Source organism: Monopterus albus, unplaced genomic scaffold, assembly GCF_001952655.1.
Source record: "Monopterus albus unplaced genomic scaffold, M_albus_1.0 scaffold9.1, whole genome shotgun sequence".
NCBI lineage: Eukaryota > Metazoa > Chordata > Actinopteri > Synbranchiformes > Synbranchidae > Monopterus > Monopterus albus.
Window position 1 is genome coordinate 2083922 of NW_018127889.1, and position 24737 is coordinate 2108658.

Sequence of the window (24737 nt, forward strand, 5' to 3'; positions counted from 1 at the left end):
GCTGTTTCTTTTTGTGTTCCTAAAACCACTACCTTCATATTTCTCAGAAACATATTTTTCTTTTTTCTGGAAAACTCGATTTCTTTCTGAGCCACAATGTGCTGACAGAAGCAGTTATCACAGCTCCCAATAATGTGAGCATTTCCACCAGTGAGCAAAGTGAAAGGCTTTGGGAGGTCTTGTCAAATCCATTTATTTTACAACAATAAGGTATAATGGAGAAGACACAGTGGGGGGTTTTCATTCCCTGATTCAATTGTAGAATTAATTGTTTCTTTGATCTTTGGCTCAGGTTTTACAAGAATATAGCAAATGACAATCAAGGTTATGTCGGTTTCATATCTTTATTTGAGAATTTATTAGTGCATTCTCGAGCTGTTTTGACATCACTAACATAAAGGAAAAGATGGTTTTGTTAACTGGAGCTATTATAAGATGTCTTTTTATTTTATTTGATTAGATGGAGAAATCTATTTAGGAATATCTTCTGTCTGCGGGACCACTTCCAGTTTGGTGCAGTTACAGAGTCATAAAAAATTATTGGAACACTGCACACTGCAAACCTTAATCCCAAGTTTAGCATTAAATTCAGAATGCCCATAAATTTACTACAGAGCCTGAGAAAATGAACATTAAATTGCTGAGTTTCAATTTTATATTTTAACAATTATGAATTATTTGATGAACTACGTTGTATAAACCATTAGGAATTAATCATGCAATTAATAAAGATACAGATTAAACTTCCAGTAACCTGTATACTACCTAATAATTATACCAAACACCACAGAGAAAGCCAGTATGTTTTCTCTGTCTAATACTTTAGTCCTCTGGAAGTGTTACCAGAAGCTCAAATATGGCCATATGCTATAGGTTGAATGTAGTGTCTGTATCAGACATTTGGAGTGTATCTTTGTGCTGTCATGTGCATTCTCTCCCACTGTACACACTGACAGAGAGAGCAGCCAAACCGCCCTGAGCTCAGTTCATTAGGGCAGCTGTGTACTGTGCCCTGTCAGACTAACTCTGCCAAGGTAAGATGTTCATCTCCTCTGAGAAAAGAAGAGACAGTTTGAGGGTAGCAGGTTTATGTGTGAATGTGGATTTCAGAAGTATAAAATGGTATTTATTAGAACTGCTATAAAGATTCCATTTCAAAAGAAACTCACATTTTGAGGCGATGTGAGGTATGGCACCCTTATTCAGTAGGAGGAGTTGCTGCTCAGCAGCATGTTGACCTCTGACCTGTAAGCTACCAAGAGTTTCCATATATGCACTTAGAAAACTGCTAAATTACCCTAGTGAAAGTTTTGCTTGCCACTAAAAAATATTCATTAGATGAACATGTGAACAACATTGTCTAAAAGTGTTACACCATCATTCTTGTATGTATTAGTTTGAATTCAGCTCATTAAGTTCTGCAACGCACAGGTAATAGGTCGACTTCTCCAAAATAAAATGGTAAGTAAGTAGGTAAGTAATGATCGGCACCACATCTGCCTCTTGCAAAGTTTTGTCCGTGCAACTTTACATTCATGTCCACGTGTTAGGCTGGGTAATGACAGGAATAATGGCCAGCAGGAGCATTAGCCTTTACAGTCCCCCATGGTGCCTATTAAAGCACATAGCTCTAAGCTGACATTTTACATTCTGCTTCTGCTTTGATTGGACCAAAGATCAGTGGAGGCCACAAAAAGAAACTGTTACTGAGGTAACAGGAAATTATTTGTGTGTTTGTTCTTCCACTTTGAGATGGATTGAACTTAAAAAAAAAATTGAAAGTCATACAGGTTCATGCATACTGCTTCTGCATCAAGAGACAAATAGTAAGGCAGATGGCCTTCCAAAACCATCCAGACAAGCAGACACTGTCATTGTTGTAGCACTGCAGTCCAAATCCTCAGTTAGTCCCATTTGTTGGCCCCCACATTGAATCAGTAGGTCTTTTTCACAGCAGCTGACTCCTAATGAGAATATTGTGAAATGGGGAAAGGTGCAATCTCTATGACAAAGGGGGTTGATCTGCTCTCTCTGATGTGTCATTACACTAGAGAAGCGAAAGTGGCTTGGATGTGTTGTGTATAATTTTTGATGCATTAGTCCATTGGCAGACATTATCTGCTACCCATTAGGGTTGTACAGCACATTCAGCTATTTGTGTTGGATTTAAAAATATATTTGTTCAAGTATCTGTATCAACCCTGCTCTATAATGTAGTTTTTCATGCATAATTTGCATGATTAGTTATGTGTTGTCGAGCCTTGCTTTTAAATGAATTTCAATGTTATTGACCGCATCATTAATTTTACTACTTATATTGTGATGCAGCTTTTATTTTTGTGCAGTGCACCTTTTTTTTTCCTCGCTGTTTCTGGTAGGGCCACTGAAAATGCAACAGTAGTGTTGAAGTATATGGTGGGGCATACCTTGTTTGCATACGACTATGTGGACTAACTTGTGGACGGAATGTACACTGATTAAATTATCATATGCAGCAGATCTGCTGTCAGAACTTAGTGTACACCTTGAGTTTTCTTGAATTTCTTTCCCCTCCTGCTTGGAATGGGGATGTGCAGATGCATGTGTTTGTATCAATACAGGCTTTTTGTCTATAACCTTCCACAGTTTGAACCTGTTTTATGCCCCTGCCATCTTGCTTGTAGCAGCCAACACCAGCAGTCCAGCCTTGAGGGAGTTGTTTGTTTGAAGGAGGCGGTCGATGGCACAGATTGCCCAGCAAGGCTGTAATTACACTGAAATCTAAAATGGCAGCACTTGTAAACGGACAAACTGGTCAATAAGACGCACTGCATCCTTCCAGTGTGAAGCCCATGTTCACACATCTGGTCATTTTCACCCCTTGGCACAATTAATACTCCCAGAGAGTAGACAGCAACAACTGATTGTTGTGACATTAACTGAAGTATAAAGGTGTCTTGAAAATCAATGTCAGGGTTTGTCTCTGTCATGGCAATGGCTTATATTTGCCCAGCTGTTTATTTGAGGAAGGAATTAATTGGGAGTTGAGGTGTGTGTAGCTTTGTCCTTTGTGTGGATGTGTGGTATTGGAGATAAGAGAGGGCAGTTTGGTGGATCCCCATGTTCCAATACAGATGTATGTGCTCTCCAGCTACCATGTATAACAACTATGTACCATATGGCAGCATTTTACTACAAATATGAAGCTTTATGTTACAGTATTGCTAAATAACATAACCTTCAGTAACACATCCAGTCTACAATGGGTGGTTATGTATTCTCAGTTCAGTGAATTTGTTTCACCTTGTTGTTGGAATTATGTGGCAAAAAAACTACTGACTGACCAAAAACCTTATTGTATGGCAGCAATTAATATGGTTTCATTTAGGGATTCATTTGATTATTTTTTGATTATCTGGTTATTAAGATAAAAATTCTCTTAGGGTTTCTCTTACAAGTGTAATTCTACAAAGGGCTGCAGGCATACAGACAAACTTAAAACTACACAAACCTGTACTGCTCACATGGCTTCTCCAAGCACCTGTTACTGCCACTTGATACGATACTGTACGTACAGAATGGTGGAGACCAGTAAAACCGGGGCAGATACATCATCACCCAGCACTGGCCTCCCATTCCCTATTCCATTACTCCTTTTCCTTTTCTGATCACTAAAGACAACCTTTATATCTGCCTCCCTGATAAAAAGTTGTCTGGAAAGATTGGCCATTCTTTTGCGCCATTCTGTCTGTTTTGCTTTCTTTGGTCCTGCCCTTTATTCTCAAACATGCATTGTTCTAATTGATGATTAAATCTTATTGACAGCAGGCGATAGAAGCCTTAATGTGATATGAAAATCTAGGACAGGACTTCAGTCTTAAAAAAGTAATTGTTAAATTGTTGGAGTTGATATAAATGGGATCTTATAATTGCAGCTTAGTTTAAGCTTATGAGGGTTATTTTCATAATAAACTCAGGTGTTGTTTAAATTTATAGGGAACTCAGTAATGTGTCCTCCACCACAACTCTTTCAGACTTTTCAGTACTGTACAGTAGGTCCCATAAGAATGTGAATGCATGCATTATGATTTTAATGAGTTTATCAGTCACCCGTGGCATATACAGTCTCTGATTGAACCTGCTTATTATTCATGAGTTCTTTGTAATTGCGATTATGCTTTGTTACTGCACAAGTTTAATGCCATTATCCACTAACTGTATGGCACAGTGAATTCAAGCCTGTATCACATGGATATGTCAAAATGAAACTCTTAATTGTTTAATTAAAAAGGTTTTTTTTGTGCCTCTGACTGAGAGAGACTTGAGAGGACCTGGATCTTTACCAGGCAACCATTAATCTGACCTCTTTTAGATATCACCTTACTCTCTTCCAGCCTTGACAAAGCGCCTTTCACCCAGGTCGACCTTGTCCTCTTGAGAGGATCTGGATCTTTACCAGGCAACCACTAATCTGACCTCTTTTAGATATCACCTTACTCTCTTCCAGCCTTGACAAAGCGCCTTTCACCCAGGTCGACCTTGTCCTTGTGTCGCAGCTACATAACTGCCACCACTACATTGTTAGAGGAGCACAGATGTCTGTAGAAAAAGCCGGAGGGCCAAGTGAGGGAGCATCATAAAATGGAAAGTTATTTATTTATTTGCTTGTTTATTTATTTTCACTGTCACTGCCAGGTCGTATAAGAGTGGGACATAGCAGCGTCGGCCCCAGGGAATGGAAGAAGATTTGTGAGCAAGGATGCTCGACTGAATTCTGCAGTGGGAGCTGTATTGTGTCTGACCTCTGTGGCACAGAATATCTAAAAGAAGAAAAATCATTTAATAAAATGACCATTGTCATTTTTATTGTGTAGAGTAGTGTCATGTAAGAGAATGTTGCAGATTGACAGGCTTAGAATTTAATACAGCAAGAAGCATAGATGCAGTCATGTAAGGTGCGATACAGGAAAAATAAGTTGTAGATTTTTTTTCATGTCTTTCCTTTGTCAACTGTCCAATCCGCTTCATCTACATATGTAAGGAAGGCTCAGGCATGGAGGAAGGAGCAGCAGATGGTGTTGTCACCTGGAGTGCATGTGTAATGACGGATGGCCACCTGTTTGTTTCACAAAACAAGTTTGGGCTCTCTATTATGTGTTACATATTAGAATTGTGAGTGAAACTGGCAAAAGCCACTGTGCACTTTCTAGTTGCTAGGGAGATTACTGAGCCAAATATAGCAGAGCTGTTGATCAAAGTGTCTCTTTTCTAGAAACACATGTACTTAAAATTCACTTTAATCTCTGCGCCAATGGATAATTCCCTCAGAGTGATGTTACTGTACACTGTAACAAATTGCTGTTAAAAAACGGCCAAATTCCAACAGTAACGTACTGTTTTCCATTAAAACGGTACTATACTGCTGACAACAATGACTTCTGGGAAATATTTATGGGCAGCCCGCATTTCCCATAAAATACCGCAATATACTGTAAATAGCGTTGCATTCTGGGAGTGATGTTAGAATGAACGGTAGAAAGGTGGCGCAAATTAGTGATGGGAAGTTCGGATCATTTTACTGATTCGGTGCTTTGAATCTCGTTCAGCAAAATCTTTTTACGAGTCATTTCGTTCACTTCAACAGAATGTAATTAAAATGTTACATTTTAATTCCCCATCTACTTACACACATATTGATCACGTTTGGAATAAGAAAGATCTGTAATGCAGCCATGGTCATATTATAAGTAATATGGTACCTGTGTCTTGAGGCTATGCGCTGTCAACACAAAATGAACGAATCACTCCCCGAGACGACCCGATGTTCTCGAGTCATGGGAAAGATTCGTTCAAAATGAACGAATCGTTCGTGAACGACACATCACTGGCTCTCAGCCTTCCGTGTTGACCCGGAAATGGATAATCTTCTTACTTCAACCAATCGAGATTACTGGGTTCCAAAATGGCGTGGGGGAGTTGCTTTGTCCGGCTCAGACTAACCACAAAAGATGTTTTACGGAGCTCCGTGAAAGGTGGCAGGTGAGAGTGACCACAGACGGAATGGGGCGGCCTGCTCACACACAAACAGACTCCCGCTGCTGGGCTAGCAGGCACAGTTTAGCTGTTAGCCGGCTAACAGCTAACAGCTAAGTGCTAGTCATTAGTTTGCTTGTTTTGTTCTGACAATGTTAAACGTTTCACTTTTGTTGCCTTTTCGTAGTTTAGCCATAAAAGAAAAAAAGTTCTAATTCCCTTGCAAGTGTGTGTGTGCGCGTGTGCGCGTAGCCTAGAATATAATACTTACAGTGCTCGTCTGTCAAAGCCTTTTTTGTCAGCATTGCTAATGAGTTGTGATAAAACACACTGAACTAAAACGTTGGTGTTTTTGAGTTAGCAGTTTTTTTTGTTAGTGGTGGATTTGCCATCAAAATGTTCCCATGCCAGTTCTGTGCTAGTGAATGTACCAATGTATGGGCATATGTTAGGCACACAGATTCACATAGAAGTACCAGATTTCAACCAGAACTCCCACCAGAGAGACTGATAATACTATGAAACAAAAGCGCCAAAGATTGGAGGAGATCTATAGACAGGAAGGTGCAGATGGGGTTGAAAGAGCAGAGGTCCGTCATCTCATGGAGACTACATTCTGTCTACTGCGTCACCATATAAATGCGATTCCAGCTCCTTCCATTGGAGACATAAGGAGCAAATGGCGTTATCTCTTCAATCAGCGATACATGTATGCTTATTTTGAGCTTCTCACAGATCTTAATGTGCTGCGTGATCACAGAATATTTCCGCAACAAACCTACCAACAAAGATGTCCAGACTGTCCTCTCCCAGGGGGAGGACACTGAGGTAGCACTTCATGTGGTCCAGTTGCTGATGGCCCACTTCACACAGACCACAGATGGGTTCATCCTTCTTGCAGATGTAAGTTTGTTTCTCTTTCTTTTGTAATTTTTATTGCCTTGAATTGTTGCCATCTTAAATTCATATCATGAACATTATCACTACAATTCTACTGTCTTTTCCTTATAATCGTCTGCCACAGTGGCTGATGTTGAGAGGACTCTCATGCTACCACCAACTCCTTGTCTAATACTGCTCAGTATGTATTAATTGAAATGACATTGTTTATGTTATATCAGATGAGCTTTCACATTTATTTATATCCCAGCAAAGCATGCACATGCTTCCATGTAAAGAAGTTAAGATGCTCTCTGAAATTACTATTTCATGTTTCAGGTGGAACAGAGCATGTGACTGCAGGACGCTGGATGATCTGCCTTGAGGATGAGGTCCAATGTTAGGGCATCCAACCAACATTTGTGACGGGGCTTGCTGCTCTGTTTTCAGTGTACTACATATTTAATCTGCAGTACCAAGAGGAGGCTGCCTGTACCCTAGAATTTATTCAAAGGTAAGGTTTGTGTTGTCCAACAGACCTGTTTCACAGCAGTCATTTTGACATGAAATTGTAGGGTAAACACAGGTGTTATTGATGATATTAAACTTCAATCCCATTAATGTCTAATCGAGCCAGGGTCCTGGTATAGTAATACTAACTCACTGAAAATATTGCAACACATAAATAGAACAGAACCACAACTAATGTCAGTAGTAATACCTGTGTTTACCTGCTATTTCATGTCAGAGCATGGCTGCTCTGAAAAAGGTCTGCTGTTCTCTTTACTTGTCTCTAGCTGCTTGGTCATCATATCCAATTTACTTATGATTGTTTAAGTAAATATATAAGCACCAGTAGTCATCCCAACAATATCTTCACAACATTGATATTATGGTATTCCATTAAAAATATTTTGATCATATGTACGAGCCCTATGTCATATAATAGCAGGCTTTTCTTCTTTTCAGCCTCTAATCTTTGACTAGTATTCAGGTGATTCATTGGAATCAACCCAGAAAGAGGGACTAAGGCCAGCCGGGGTAAGATAGTGTCCAAGAGGACAGGGAAGATTGTTCAGAAGAAGTCTGTCACAGTCAAACCCCATGTGTCCACTCTTCTGAAAAATCTCATAGACTTTGAATGGCATTTCATTGGCCAGTGCAGCGTGTTCTTTTATGAAGAATAATCAGAATTGAATATCAATTTTCAAACATTTATTATCATAACTAAACAGACCATCGAATAAAGCAATTTACAGAGCTCTGGGTTCCGTCTCTATCCGAAGCCCTGACCTCAACAGCAAAACCATTCAACTCGTCTTCAGGACGAGAGGGAACCCTGTCCTCTCCCATTCAGTTGATTTTATACAATTTCAAATGTGCCATTGTAGGCTGTTCCTGTCCTCTCGTGCTGTTCTATTGGTCCATCTATCCATCCGTCCTCCTCCTGCATCCTCCATTTACCGTAAGTTCTAGAAATACAGGCATATACCGTTTTTCTGGTTTACAGACTACTACCGTAAAGTCATTTTACTTACGAATACCGTAAAAATAACGGTATACTGCTGGTGTCCCTGCTGCCAGCTCTTTACTGTTATTTTACAGGAAAACTGTTTACAGTGTAGCACACAAAACGTCTTCATAGTATGGAACTTCTCGATCCACTTTAAATAAATCCAAAGAAGATGATTTATAGGTTATCTTTTCCATTAATTGTGGGAGCATCAGCATCAGACCTTTTTTTGTAATCTGTGGTATACAAGAAAAGGACTGTGCAATTTCATTTCTGGCAAAACATCCCTTCTAAACATGAAATCTTGCCCATCAGAACAGGCATAAAACCTAAACATCTCATTAAATACACCTGCTTGAGTTTGATAGGGTTAAAAAAGGTGGAAGTAATGGTGAGATGATGAGGGGTCTTGACAAATTATAGGGCATTAGCTTCTCTCATCAATATAATATGAGAATCTTCGCCCTCTGACATATGCTTAGTAGCTGTGCTAGGTTGAAACTGTTGGCACCTTTTGGAAGATATTAGCATAATAAAAAGTCCCTTCAATTTGCTTTAGATGCTTTTCCCCTTGTAGATAAAAGTATGTTATCCTGCAGTGATATACTGGCATCATAACACAAAGTGAATGACTGCGATGTATAGGTCTCTCTTCTGACAGAAGAGATGGCCTGTTTGATGTAGGACCTGCAGTTCTCTGATTTGACAACTCGTAACCAAGCCCTCAGAATAAGGTGTTGATTGGAACGTCCGTGGTCGTGTGCACATACTGTATGTACGGGCTGTATTAAGCTTGGTTTTATTGTGCTTACTGAGGTAAATATCCACCAGATAATGGAAACTGCTGAAGAGATGGAAGTTCATGCACTCTGCCCTAATAAAAGAAAGTATACATCATATATCCCGCCCCCCTTCTACCCTTCCTTTGTCTCTCTCTAGTAGGGGGGTCCTTTGAGACCTGTCATCCATTATCTCCCTGGCTAGCTGTGGATGGCTGAGTGCCGTCAGCTTGTGGAGCACTGTGGGACTCGGGGGGTTAGCGGGGCTCCCAGTTAAGACAGATCGCTTGCCCTTCTGAAAGCCACCTGGGCCTCCCAGTGGACGGCACCATGCTGGTGAAAAGTTGATATCTAGCCCACCTCCTCTTCCACCACCCATTACCTCTCAAAGGGCCTCTCACATGCTGTGGAGTCTGTCTGTTGCTTCTGCTCAATAAACTGCAGTGTTCTTACTGTATCTTATGGTCCTGTTTCAAGTTCATGTTGAACTTTGTTTTATCCATTGTCAGACTTAATCCACCGCTGTATGGGTGATTGTTAGATTAGCTGAGTTGTTTTAGCTGAAAGCTTTTGCGTTCCCAGACCAAGTGAGTGCAATCAAGCATTTTGTACTCTGTGCGCAGAGCACTTGAAATCTAGGTTAGAGGAGTTGCTGCCTGTTGGATGGATTTGTAGATTGTACACACTACAGAACACCAAACAGGCATAACCTGTGTTATGGCAATTCTGTAATAAATTCAAGAACGTAAAATCTTTTTGCAGTGTTTTACTATAAGCTTTTGAAAAAGGCCCGGAGCATAAAGAGTTCAAAGGCGTCCTTAGTAAAAAGCAACTCACTATTTATAATTTTGTATGTGTGTAGACAGAATTGGATGTCCTTGCATGCCGAACACTGCTCTGCATCCCCTCTGTTGTACTCAGACAGGCTCATTGTGCACATAGGTCAACACAAAAATGTAATCTCACATCTCTCATTCAATTTTCCTCTCTGCTGCAGGAGTTTTAACAATAGTTTAGCCAATATCAAACTTAAAAAGCATCTTTCAATTAACATTACACTTGATTTAATATAATTTCTATCCCAGTTGTTTACTTGTTTATATTCTGTGAGTCTTGAGGGAATGTTAGGATAATAGCATAACTTAGCAGTATATTTTTACAGGCACCTTTCATTTCACTATTAAATAAAGTGTGTGTATCACTGCCATTTTAAAGCATCATTATAATTACTGCACAGCTAAGACAATTTTTATTGAAACCCCCTTTTAATGAAGTGAGCGGCACTCCTGGGAGTGGATGTGGCAAGGAATGCATGATTTAATCCTTAAAATGCCTCTGGAATGCACCTCTTTGGTCTCAATCCAGTTTTGGATCAAAGAACCAGAAAAAAAGAAAAACTATCTGTTCCTGCAGTATTATTGCCTTAATGGATGTGATACCACATGTCTTGATGTTCCCCATAAATACCTGCGTTTATAATATAGATGAATATTGATAATAATCATGTAATTATACAGTTTTGTTGTTTGTGTTGTTTTTAACTCTGGTCATAGTTGTAATTCATTTGGGGTCTGAGTGTATTGATTATGTCATTTAATATTTCAGACACAAACATGTAGTCCTTCAGCTGTCAGGTGATTCACAAATCCACAGTCACTGCTCTGCTCACAAACACACTTAGACAAGCAGGCTCATACACTCCAAACACATGCCAAATAATTACTCAACTGTCTAAACTGCTCCAAAACATAGATTTTTATTTATTTTTTTATCCCTGAGTACAGTTTCATTATGTTCATCCACATGTAGCCGGTATGTGCCCGCACACAAACATTAGCAGTGTCGCATAAATCAAACATCAGTGTGTAATTGCCCTCCTAATGGGATCGTATCGATTTATGAAACTAAGTGGATGTCTCATTTCAGACTCCTCTAAATAGAGTTTTAATGACTTCCTTCATCTGCGGTCCTATTGTGCCCCTCTGAGTTGTAATCTTCAGAGCCATGTAAAGCTGCAACAAAAGAATATTGAGCCCAGTGGGACACACATGCACATCATGGCCAGAGAAGTGTTGCTTTTGTCAACAGATATGGCTGTCAACATTTCCTATGTATACCCAGATCCAACCTTGTCGAGCTTAAAACAGTCTGGATAAATCCAAGCACAAAAGCCATTTAGGAAAAGGTAGACTCATAATGCTTCCATGTGCTCTGTCCTTAATTTATTTGTGCAAAGCTTATTTTCTTAAAGGAAGAGATGTCCTCTGCACGCATGTGTGGGTTTTCTCCAGGTACTCCAGCTTCCTCCCATAGTTCAAAGAGATGCTAGTCAGGTCACTCTGAACTACCTTGCCTTTCCCAGTAGCGGCTGGGATTGGTTGCACCCCTCCCCTGACCCTATATAAGCAGTATAGATGATGGATGGATGGATAGATGGATAGATAAACTTGCAAGTTCAGACAGAATATTTTACCTGATTTTGTGGAAATTACTTTCTCTAGACTGTTTTTATCCTGAAACAAGAAAAAATAAGGCAGGTTACCTCATTAGAATCAAGAAACTGACATCTAGATCTGGAAAATACTAGAAAAGTTGTTTTTTTTACCCAAAAAAAGACCTCTGGAGGAAACTATGCATCTTTTCTTAAGACCTTGTTAAGTTTTTTTGACCTTCCTGAGCTTGACAAGGAATTTGATTTGAACAAAGTAACATTTTTTGAATAAACCATAACCATTCCCCGCTTAGTCGTCCTCTGCTGGTAATATTCATATCTCTGCTGTCAACAGTAAAGTTACTGCTGAGTCCATGTTCCAACAGCATCTTTTAGAAATTCATGCCTCTGACCACTGTAGTGCACAAATTCCATCTATTACACTGCGGCAGCTTGATGAATGTGTCAGGCAGTTTAATTAAAGTGTGTATTTTTTATTCAATATCACCTTCTTGTTTGATGTTATTACCACAGGGTGTAATCTGATGTGAGTATTCGCTGCTTTGATAAGACAGTGTGATGAAATGGGTGATGGGTAGCAAGCATTCAGGCAAGAATGCTCATTGATCACAGCATTTACTTTATGACTAAGCTGATTCCAGTCAGTTGCGACTCAGAAAATGGCTACAGGCACTTAGAGCTGCAGCCTGTCTGTCACTTGTCCAATGCTCTTGGCCAGCAAGTCATAGACAGGCAGCTGGTCCCTGACTTGTCAAATATGTTGCCATTTGTTTCTTTACTGGGATTTTTTTTAAAAAAAAAGCATTTTGTGTGTGTGGGCTCATGCAAAGATATTGTTTTGCTGTGGTGAAAAAAGTAGACAAACACCCAGCTTTTGTTCTTTTTTTTGTGACTGGTAGCTTGTGTGATCCTTCTTACATTTTTGGTAGATTTTCATTGTGATGTCCATTGTTTTCTTTAGTTTTAAATAGAGTCTCGTTTTTGAACATGTTACACATGATGCCTTTTTGTTTTCATGCTGAAGCTATTTATAAGACAAATCTACAGTGAGTCAGATGAAAACTCATAAATCCAAGATTTGTTAAGTTGTTGATTGTGCTACCAAATAGGTATGCTGCCATTAAAATATGTATATGTTTGCATACTTTCACATGCAGGAAGCCAGTGGTTTGCACCTGAAAGTGCTGCAGCTTAGCTGGGGTCACAGATAATCACAGATACTGCCTGAGGGCATCTAAGTTTTTTGGGCTGACGCTTCTTTGATGTGTCACTGTTACAGGCTGAACATGATGAGCCTTGTCTTCCTCCAGCTCATCTCAGACCTCTCTTCCTTATCACAAAGCCTCATGCTGGGAATGGCTGAAAAATACCAACTAATTATTCTTCTACTGCTGTTGAAACAAAGGGGTGATGAGAGAAACAGTCTGTCTATTTTTGTCAGAATGCAGATACAGTGTAGCAATAAAAGAGATCACTGACTGTATTTCAGGTCTTTTAGAAAGAGGTAGTGCTTTTGAGAGTGTGTTGTTATGACAGCAGAGATGTAACCTTGGGATAAATGTGATTGTTTGTGTGGCTGGCATTTTAAAGGCCTCAACTGGGAGATGGTTAAGACCTTGAAGAACAAAAAGCTGTGTTAAAACTGAAATAGGATAAACCAGTATCCAGACAGCATTCTTTCATAGACAGCCAACGCACGTGTGCGTGCTCACACACATACACACTCACAAAAACAAACAAACACACACACAATTGTTTCATTTACATTCACACCAACACTTACAAACATTCACGTACACTCAGCCACACCCCATTGCCCCTGCAAAGTTCTACACGCCCATCACTTGTCAGTACAGAATGAATGTGAGATGGATAAAGTTTCCACCGACCAGAGAAAGTGTGTACACTTATGTATCCTTTATTGTTGAAGAGGTTTGCTTGGTTTACCTCAGGTGTAATATCTGATGTCAAGATTAATTGTCAGAGTTGGTCGGCTTGAAAAAGTCATGTGTTTAGAACTGTTTTTATGTAAAATGTCATCTCTCTGATGGGACTGTTACAGAGAAGGCCTTCCCATCTACTCTGGTGTAAATGATCTGGATTTGCCCAGTTTAAACAATTTTAACTTTAGGAGTGTGTGAGTGAAATTACACCGGGAGCTATCTAGCTTTTTATTGAGACTCTTAATTAAGTTTACTCCCTCCTAATGTACTCACTACACACTGGGAATGCCAGATCATGAACTCGAGAGTCCAAGAGGATCTGATCTAAGAGATAATTAGGCCCTTTAATGCACGCAGCGCATAAACTTTCGTACCATTGGGGTAATCTCTCCTCCCTGCCGGAAGCGCCGGTAAACATTTCTGTTCAAGTGATTGTGGTCTTCCAGAAACACTATTATTTTTCCTTTAGTGACATAATGCACTTAGACCCATTTGTAAGTCAGCCGACTTGACCACACTCCGGTCAAGCAGCTCACCACCAGATCACTTTTATAATATACCCTTATAGGCTAGCCTAATTCAATAGGAATCTCAGTACCTTTCACACATGTTTTTGTTCACTAGATCCCTGCCAGGATAAGGATTCTACAGTGATGCAGCTTATTTTGGGGTCCAGAAAGAGCCCCTTTCTCTCCCAGGATGTACTTGAAGAAAGCAGCAGGAAAAAGTATCAAAAGTTTAAACAAGTTTGAATAAAAAACTTAAAAATGACAAAAAGATTGGTTAAATGGATTACAAGAGGCTCAAAACAAATACAAAAATTAAAAAGCAAGCTAAGAGAAAACCCTTGGAGTCGGCTGAAGAAAAAGCCCCTTTCTCTCCTCCAGCATTGGCTTTTTATACTTCTTCAGATAGAGTGCGGCTCAAGGGGTGAACGGCCTTGAGCTGTGATGCAAACATCACGCTATCATACCCAAGGGTACACATCTCATTATCTGATTGGTGAACATCACAGTCTGCCATCTTACATGTCTAGGCAATCCCTTAAAAGGCAACAAACTATAGTACTTGAGTTTCAATATGATAGATTGAACACAAAGAATTTAGTTTTCATTGGCTAGCAAACCATGGCTATATTCTGATGTCTGTGCTCTTCTTAGAATTACATCCCTGTCCACACACAGCCGAGTTTCAAACAGCTCTGTCTCTGAGAGGGCTGGCCATGATCAGTCGATTTGGGGTAGTGATTTGGCGAAACTAGCTAAACATGACCATATATTTTTAGACAGACTATTGATTTGCTATATATGATTTTAGCAAGCTATGCATAAATGTATTAGTCAAAAATTAGCAATTGATAGTGAAACATCAATATAAATCAAATATTATAATGAAAAGAATAAACAACAATTCACATTTTCTTTCACTTAATGATGTATCTACTAGAGTGAGCCTAGAGCTGAACAGGCTTTTCCTGTAATGTATAACACAGGCATCGTTAAAACATTACTGTCAATTGTTAGGTTATTTTTTAGTTAGATAGATATTCAGAGATTTGTTGTCTATGAATGTTTAGTGCAGACTGCAGGCGCGTCAAGGTTACAGGAAAACTGCTGTTAGTGTCAACTGTAATGCTAGTCTTAATATTTGTCTTAATGTGTAAGGTTATGTCCAATTGTTTTAGATACACACCACGAAAACAACAGTCACGCACCTTGACTTTTCCTCATGTTTTGGCTAAACGTTATAGCAGCTGCAAGGCTTGCTTATCGGGTGACGTCACGGTTCGACAGCCCAGAAAGGATTAATATTGTATAGCAATGCTTGGGTCGGGGTCTTTTGGGTTTCCGGGCTGCTTTGGCAGCCTGGGGGTTGGAAGATCTCTGGACTGGAAGTGTGAATTCTTGCCTGTGACTCTTTGAATAAACCAGCACGGTTATATTTTTTATATACTCAAGTGGTCTGAGTCGTCCCTCGGAGTTCCTGGTTTGAAAGAACCGGATGAGGCTTTATAATGGTTCTCAGCCTTTACTATAAAGTATACTTTGTGAAGCACAAGAGTCATGATTCATAGCAAACAGTCTAATATAGTAGTCAAAGGATCAGGCTATGCTTAAATTATATTTCATTTTAGCTGATAACATTCAAGAGACTCTAATGCAGAGTACTAGGGTGACATTGCTCAGGTGACTTATCTTGTTATTACATTGAATTTATAAATTGCATTTATCCATATTTATGCTTCAGGGAAAGGGCCTTTGGGGCAGAGCTTCGGAGTTAGTTTCCAAAAGTCTGCCCTTGTATTAAAGGTTTCTGAGTTCAGTGTTAAACTCAGTCATTGAGGTATACATACATTAAACCATAAACAAAATAATTCAAAGTGATGTACAAGTCAAACTAGACACACTTCCTGTTTTTTTTTCCTCCATACTGTTCATCTGTTCAGGTGAGGTGCAGCAGTTGTCTCAGGTTGCTGAGGTGTGAAGGTCACTCTGACAGTGTACTCCTCCCTCTATGCCAAGAACCACAGTACATTTTCCTTGCCAGTTTAGCCCAGAGCACCACCCTGCAGGTGCTAACCAACAACCAGTGTGGCCTCAGTTGAGGCCGTGGTAGCACACCGCTGGGTGCTGCCTTTTTTCCCCACTGTACACGGATTCTGCTACTGCCATATGTTTTGCCTCATACATAGAGGGCAAAGGTGAGAGATGCCCAGTAGCATCACCCTGGCAGAGTGCTCCATCCCATCAGGGTTTCGCATGTGCTATGACACATTTCCTGGTGGGCCATTATATTTTGACAGTAGGGTATGTTTAGGCATTTAAATGTGAAATGCAGAGCCACAGTGAGACTATTTTCCCCTTAAAACTATCTGCCCTATAAAATAAATATCAAATACATCCTTTAGCTATTTGTTATTGTGTCTTTTCTGTCAGTTCTACATTTAGCAGCAGATTTGGTTGAATGTCAGTGAATGACTACTGTGATTGACTCAAGCTTTGTGTGTCTTTCATGTCGGCTTGGTGTGTCTCTGCCAAAGGGCTACTTCAGATAGCAGAAACACTAGGTTGTTTCTTATTATATGTTTTATTGTTACGCGGTTTTCTTTGATTGCCTACATATTGTATCTCAGCTACTCTCTTTATATTTAATAAGGGTGTGCCTCCTTGGTTAAAAAAAAGTTACCAGTAGTGACTTTTCTTTTTTAAATGGGAGATGAAACACATGTTGCCAGAAACAGAGCCTGAAACAGAATTTCAGCAGAAACCAGCAGCTGAACTGCTCTGCCCTCTCTCAGATGTTTAATGTTTTAGCAAAGTGTAATTTTGAGCCTGAGCTGTGTTTAAAGAACATAATCCTACATGGTGTAGTGTACCACTGCAATTGAATAATTACTATTTCTTTGCAAGTGTGTGTTTTTAAATGATACATTGCACTGTGTGTAAAAGACCATAATGGCTGCTATTATAATTTTTCAGGCAGCTGTTACTATAGGGACATGGAATGTGACTTCAGCAATTCAATGCGAGTTCAATTACCTCTGAAAAACCTCTAAGACCATCACCACTGCGACCTATGAGGAATTCATGGAGGAAAAAAAGACACATCTGTCCATACAGAAGACCTGCTTCAGACAAGAGCCTTTAGCAAAATAGCAGTCCATGCATTTAAATAGGAATATTATTATAATGACAAATGGTGCTTCAAGTGTATCTGTGTATGTCTGAGTGTGTGCCAGTAGGTTTGGAGAGAGGAGGGGTCTCGGCATTAGAGCATGGTTACAGTCTGACAGGTCTGAGAGTCCTGGTGAAAAGACATGCCTGAACAGTTGACCTCACGCCTTGATATTTATGTTAATGCCAGAGAATTAATTCTCAGCCAGTCTGGGCCTCGTGGGCACCAGTAGTGACAGAGATGTATGTCTAAGTGGTCTAAGCAGGATGACAGAATAAAAGCGGTGATACATTGATTCTTCATTATTCTGTTCCTGTCAGCAAAATGCAGCAGATCATTAGTGACTGAGCAGGACAGGCTGTCTTTTCTAGAGGATTCCAGAGAATTTTGTGTAGGAGGTGTGCTTGGAGGTGTGTCTGATGAAACAAAAGAGAGAAGTGAGTGTGGGCTGCCAGTCAGTCATGTGTTAACTGGAGAGCAGTGGCAGAGCTGCAAAGTGGTGGGTTCCACAGCTTCTGAAAAAACCTGAGGCATTGCTTTACTACTCCTGCTGCAAATTAGCATATGGGTTGCAACATTTTGCATCACCATGACTCAGCTGTAGTTGATATAAATGCATTGTCTGATTAAGCTGGTTTGTCAAAATAAAATTAAAATGCATATTTAATAAAAAAAAAGAGTACTTATGTGTTCTTAGTATCTGTTTTGATCACCCATAACATTATGACCACTAACAGGTGAAGTGAATAACACTGATTATCTCCTTACAATGGCACCTGTCCGTGTGTGTGGTATATTAGGCAGCAAGTGAACATTCAGTCCTTAAAGTTGGAAGCTGTGTTGGAAGAAGGAAAATTTTGTAAGGCCAAATGGTGGTGGCTGACGACTGAGTCAGGGCATTTCCCAAACTGCAGGTCTTGTTGGGTGTTCCCAGTCTGCAGTGGTTAGTACCTACCAAAGTGTCTAAGGAAGGACAAACAGCGACAGGGTCATGGACGCCCAAGGCTCATGCATGATGAGGGTGACCTACTGTAGATTAAACTTTACATTTCATTCATCCTTTTCCATTTTGTTTGGATTGTTGTTAAAATGGTTGAAAATGAGAAATACTGTACATTAGTCTCCATGAGGAGAAACATTCAGCAGCTAGGTGATATTACACCTAGAGTAGGGAGGCTGTTGAATAGGTCTAAAAACTTTCTCTAACTTGTCCTCACTGCAGTTTTCACTTCTTTAATGAAAGTTTTCTTCCTGGATGGTAGACACATTTGAGCTCTTCCTGACAGTAAAGCTATGGAAATAAACAGATTCACAGAAGATGCGCAGTGAGCTGCAGAGTGACACAAGTGCCAACCAACTGCTGCTTGATACATGGTCCAAACTATCTATAAGATTAAGGCTGTAATATTTAGTCAATTTTTGGTCTTGACCAAAATGCAAAGCATATTTTGTTTAAGCCCATAATAATCCGGTTTGGTCAAAAAGAAAAAGTGTTAAATAGTTTGAAAACCATGGTGTCACACTACAGGGGGATTAGCCAAGCCCAGCTGTAACTCAGTATAGACCTTATGCTCCAGCAATACTGCAGAGAACATTTCAGTGGACAGGCAGTAATAACTTAGCAAGTTATTTCAAACAGGAGCTCATATATTACATATTTCTCCCAGTGATCGGCCTGACTGAGGAAAGCTCCCATAAAGACTGGTACAAAAAGTAACAGGCAATTAAATGAAAGGTTTTTCTTGAATATGTGGCCTGTTAGCTGTAGCTGAGCAAATACCTCAAGCAGTTTATCCCCTCAGAGTGCATGAGAATGTAATTTGTTTTCATTCACTTTGGTAAAGGGATCACACTAGCTTGTGATGTGACATTTGGCTGTCTGGGTTGATGCAGTGTCATCTGCATGTCTGCAGTTCTTAAAACAGCGGCGCCTTATGAAATGTTTGCTGTTGGCTTACATTGTTCCTGACCCATTTCTGCACTTTATCCGAATCTGTTCCAACTGCTGACAGTGTAGGGAGTGTTTTGCTTGTCATCTGTCCCATTGCTCCAGACAGGACTGAATCCAGATGGGTGCAGTAATAGTTTTTTTTCCAATAGTTATATTACATTCTGAACTGCTGCTGAACTCCTGCTCAAAATGCAGTTCATGGTCTGGACTATTGACATACCTGACTTCAGAGTAATTGCTGCTGTTCAGTTGAATCAATTAGCAATCTCAAGCATCATTAGCTACTTATACTTTGCAGCCAACATCATCACTAATTCAGAGCATAGTGTTAATTGTTAATGCTTTGTTAACGATTGGTTAATTGTTTTAATAATATAGTAGGAAGTTGATCAGGTGACTTGAAGGATGGTGAATATGTGTATTTATACTCTCTCTGTTCGTTCTCTGCTTTGTCTGCCAACCCTGCCTGTTCCTGCCTCTTCTCAATTGTTTTCAGGTAAGAATAAATCTCAGGCTTTTGTTTTGAATTCAGACAGATGTGTGGGTGCCATTGTTTTCATTATTGCTGTATTCCTTTACATGTGTTGTAACACTGAGCTAGTGTCCTTGTCTGCTCATTCTGTCACAGTGCGACTAGCTGGATTCAGTGAACCTAGTTTTGTCATGCCTCGCTGCCTTTTGGAGCGCAGTTAGAGAAAGACAAGGATGTTTCTACTAAATGGCTCTCTGAACATGAAACAAATGGACTTCTGAAACCTTTATTTCACCAGCCATCCACTTCTCTAATTCAGCACACATTTAGGCAAATAAAAATGAAAGGGAAATGAAAATATCAGAGCGAGACAAGGCGTATGGAAAGAACTTTCACACACAAAAAAAAAACAAGGTCACCTTATTCCTCCTCTGAGTGTCCATTGAGCAGCTGAGAATGGGGACAGGTGGAGTGTGTATGAGACAAGATAACACAAGAATGGCATAGCGTAATTGAGATATCAATCAAGGAGGTTATTTCGGGGCTAATTGCTGAGGTCCTTTTGGTTTGTGTTTGTGTGTGTGTGTGTGTGTGTGTGTGAGGGATAGAGAGAGACGCAGAGAGATAAAGACAGAAAAAGAGCGAAGATTGATTGTGAAAAAACCAGTGAACCATCTTGAGAATCTTTCATTCATCTTCATAGAATAGCCATTGAATTTGTACCTATTTTTCTGTGCCTTTCTTTGAGGCTCCAAAACTGAGATACTGCTTTTGGCATTAACAAAACTAAATAAAATACATTTCCTGTCTACTCATTACAATAACAGCTTTATATTTAGTTATGGCTGGATCCACAAGGCCTATTTTTAAGTAAATGTTTTTTTTATGCAGGCGCACATTTATTTTATTAAATTTTTCCTCCTGAAGTCCTGAGGGGTTTCATTTTGAAAGTGTATGCTGTTATTTTCAAGTTATGTATATTTAATTTAGCTGAAGACAACAAATAACAAGAGACTGAAAAGGAGCTTTTACTTTTTATGCCAGCGGTTGCTTTGCTTATATAGACACCTTGTTTTTCCCCAAAATTGTCGATGCCTCATTTTGAAATGGAAATCTTCAATGACATTCACATAATACTTTGCTTATACATATCGAAAGTTTCATTTTTTATATTAGTATGGGCAGATGATTGAGACTTTTTGAGAGGCATCGAGCTTTGTTTTAAGGGCAACACAGAGCTCATGAATATTCCATTTCCTCATGAGATTACTTCCTGTAATAACACGGCTTAGTTCCCCAAGGACATATTACTGCAGATACTACACACTCTGCTTCAGGCACACACACTTCATTCCTCACACATACTTGCATGTGGGCTGACATACACACAGTCTAGGTAGATTATTTATATATTAGCATAAGAATGCTCACTTTTAATTTGCCATTTTCTGACCAAGTGCTTTCTGATACTATACTCCCTGCATGGTTAAGTTAGAGAATAATTGTGTGATGGTAATGAGAATGATGGCCTTGAGTAAAGTGGGATGAGTTCTTGGTTTTGCTAAACCTGTAAGGCCTTGTTTGATCATTACTCATCATTTACCTTCCCCATTGCTACTATGCTGTTGCTCCATTTTCAGAATAATTCTTTGGCAAATCCTCCATCAGATGTTTAGAATAGGCAGTTTTGTCAATGGAAGTTTAAGAGCTTTTGGCATTTAGTGAAATACACTTATTTGCTTTCTTACCAAGAGTTAGCTGGGCCAATTGATAGCATTCTGTCTGTAATATGCAGCTGCTGGTTAACTTAGTTTACCACACACAGTTTGCCCAGCTGTGTCCAAAGCAAACAAACAAAATCCCTCTGAAGTGCCTCTAAAGCTCACTAATTGGCTGAGCGCAATACAGTGGTACATGGCAAACCAACAGACACTTCAGGAGATTAATGCACTTGGCCAAGAAGTTGTCCCCCACAAAGGCCTGTGAGTTTTTTCTCAGTTGTACCCCATGAAACCATGACATGTCCTTTTTACAATTAGGGTTTTGTTCACATTAAACAAACCAGATATAAAGTATTAATTAGTCAGCCTTAAAGATGCTAATAGATTTTGTAACCTTTGGGTTGAGTCAGGCAAAATGGTTTCCCCCTGCTTTCAGTCTTTGTGCTAAGCCAAGAGTGGTACAGTAGTTATCGATCTTCTAATCGAACTCTTGGTAAGAATGCAAAGCAATGTGTTTCCAAAATATTAAACTACTGTATGTTTATGAATGGTTAACTAGCAATGCAGAGAGTTCTGGTTATGAAATGTTGATCTCTGTCTCCACCACAATGTAATGGGGGTTAATGGGATTTTTTTTTTATGTTGTACTCAGAGCATTAATATGGCATTTTCAAAGGTCAGCATTTCTGGAAAATTCACAGTCCTTGTTAAGAGTTTTCATTAGAAATGCTTATACAGAAAAAAGTGTAAGTGCAAAATAAACTGTATAAACAGGCAGTAAACAGATATGTCAAAAGTTTGACCTATATATTTAAAACTATGTGATTAGCCATCACTATACATAAATGGAAAAAATGTGGTTTATTTAAGCTAACATTTATAACACTGGCTATCACAATATTGAGTCAAGTTTCTGTAAACTTAACATGAATGCTCCTGTAAGACACCACGTGAAATTTGAGCTCACCATTTATTTTATACAGAATGGGGAAATGTAAGCCTTCAGTATTTATGTCATATCTTAATGGGTGTGTGTGTGTTTTGGACTCCTGTGCTGACTTACTGCTGCACATCTGATTTTATCATTACCACTTGTTCTGTTTTTTTTTAACATAGGGAACTTTTGGAAAAAGGAGTTTTTCTTTCTTTTCCAGTTTTTTACATTGCCACACAGTAAAAACTACTATAGCTAACTCAGTTTCTGACTACGTCCTATGTTTTTAGATGATGTTTTCTGAAATTATGAAAATATCTATCAAATCAAATAAATTTATTTATATAGCACTTTAAAAAAAACATCCAGTTGACCAAAATACTTTACATAGGCAGAATAAAATCATGATAAATAACTAAAATAAAATAAATAGGTTCAGTGCAAAAATAAAACAACATAATAACTCAGACACACAGATGACACACATTTAATAAATTAAATTAAAACGAATGCATCAGGCCCTACTGTGCATTAAAAGCAAAGGCAAATAAATATGTTTTAATTAAGGATTTAAAAGTAGTCAGGTCAGTAGCTGATCTAACATTAAAAGGTAGACTATTCAGTAGTTTAGGGGCTGCAACAATAAAAGCACAGTCACCCCAGTGTTTATATCTGGCCATTGGAACCTCTAAAAGAAACTGGCTTGAAGATCTGAGGGACCTTGTAGGTTTGTGCCAATGCACTAATTAAGTGAGGTAAGATGGTGCCAAACCATTAAGAGCCTTAAAAACAAAAATCAACATTTTAAAATCAATTCTAAAACAGACTGGAAGCCAGTGGAGAGAAGCCAGAACCGGAAGCCAGAATACTCAAATTTTCTGGTACTGGTCAGAAGACGAGCAGCAGCGTTTTGAACCATCTGAAGACGAGAGAGGGAGGACTGGTTAACACCATAGTATAGAGCACTGCAATAGTCAAGGCAGGAGGTGATAAAAACATGGATTGCAATCTCAAAATCATTAAAAGAAAAGAATGACCTGACTTTACTTAACAACCTGAGGTGGAAGAAGCTAGATTTCACAACTGAGTTGATTTGCTTGTCAAACCTTAACTCGCCATCAAACATCACCCCTAGGTTTCTTACAGTCGACTTCGTATACTCTGGTGCGGGCACATTCATGTAAAATGACACATTATAGAGTACAGCTGTAGTTTTATCCGACGCTGCAGTGTGCTCCGTGATGACGATAGAAGGAATTAAAGGAAGGAGATGTGATTGGATTCATTTTCCTCTCCTTTTTACTTATTAAACACCACAACTCATTTCCTTCACTTTGTTGACATTCACTTTTTTCTCTCCAGCTGCTTTGAGGATGACCTCTCTTAACATATACTTCTCTACCACTGATTTTTTTAAAAACAAGGAACTTGTACAAACCCTCCCAGTCAGCACTCCACTGGCCACACATTCACCCGTTCAGCTATTGCAAACTTGACCAACACATGAATCACCCGATTATTGGCTCACCAACAACATTTACTCACATGATTCACCCAATCATCATTCAAGGACGGAGCAATTAATGATAACTCCAGCCAACCATGAAACGGACATGATGGGGGTATTAGAAGAGCAGTCAGGGGTGGCGATATGGCAAAATAGGAAAAAGATGTCTGAGCATATTGTCAACAGGCCTGAGATGTGGATGACAAATGTCTGTGTCTGTGTTATTGATGGAGCTGTGTCAGATTGAATAATGCAGTTTCAAAAGAGAGCAGTGGGACATTTTATATTGAATTACAGGGAATTTTTCAAGGAGTTAAAGCACCTTTGGATCCACACCATATGAATTGACTTATGGAGCAGTTGTTTAATCAATCTATGAATCAATTTGTCACCTTCAGCAGTCTTACTCTGACCCTTGTACACGGACAAACCTTTACATGTCCCACGTTTTAAAAAACTTTTTTTGTCTCTCTGTCTCTTTGTAACTTTGCAGTGCATCACTAAATGTCACTATTGGCACCTGTACTGTGGCAGTACACCTAGCAACGCTCATCAGCTGTTGGGAGAAATAATAATAACTTTCCTGTGCTGCTGGTTGTTAATGACAACCTGGAACAGTAGAATTTTTTTTTTTTGTCAGCATTTCTTTGTCTTTCTTTCTTTGGACCCTTCATTTATTTCTAATTTGAAATCATATCTATTATTTCTCCACTTGTTATGCTAACTATGTTCCTGGCTTGAGTTAAAGGTGTTCATGAGTATAATCCCTTCATGCTCATGAATATGTCTGAGAGGACAGGGAAAAATTAAATAAAAGCGCGGCATACGGGACATAAAAGGGACTTTCACTAGTCTGGCTGATGCTGACATAAAAGCTGTCTGGTTCTTTGAAGAAATGA

The 24737-nt window shown here is 39.3% G+C and overlaps 1 protein-coding gene across 6 annotated transcripts in view; it reads left to right on the forward strand.

Annotated features, from left to right (window-relative positions):
* Nucleotides 1–24737, forward strand: part of sash1a (SAM and SH3 domain containing 1a) — a 159108-nt gene that overhangs the window by 44830 nt on the left and 89541 nt on the right. The window contains exons 1-2 of one of the 6 annotated variants that reach the window (XM_020589793.1): nt 6888–6915; nt 7231–7405. The exons of 4 other annotated variants lie outside the window; for them this stretch is intronic. The gene's annotated coding sequence lies outside the window, so the exon portion shown is untranslated. Of the gene's footprint in view, nt 1–6887; nt 6916–7009; nt 7094–7230; nt 7406–24737 lie in introns of those variants that run through there. One more of the 6 variants, XM_020589792.1, reaches the window with a different exon arrangement.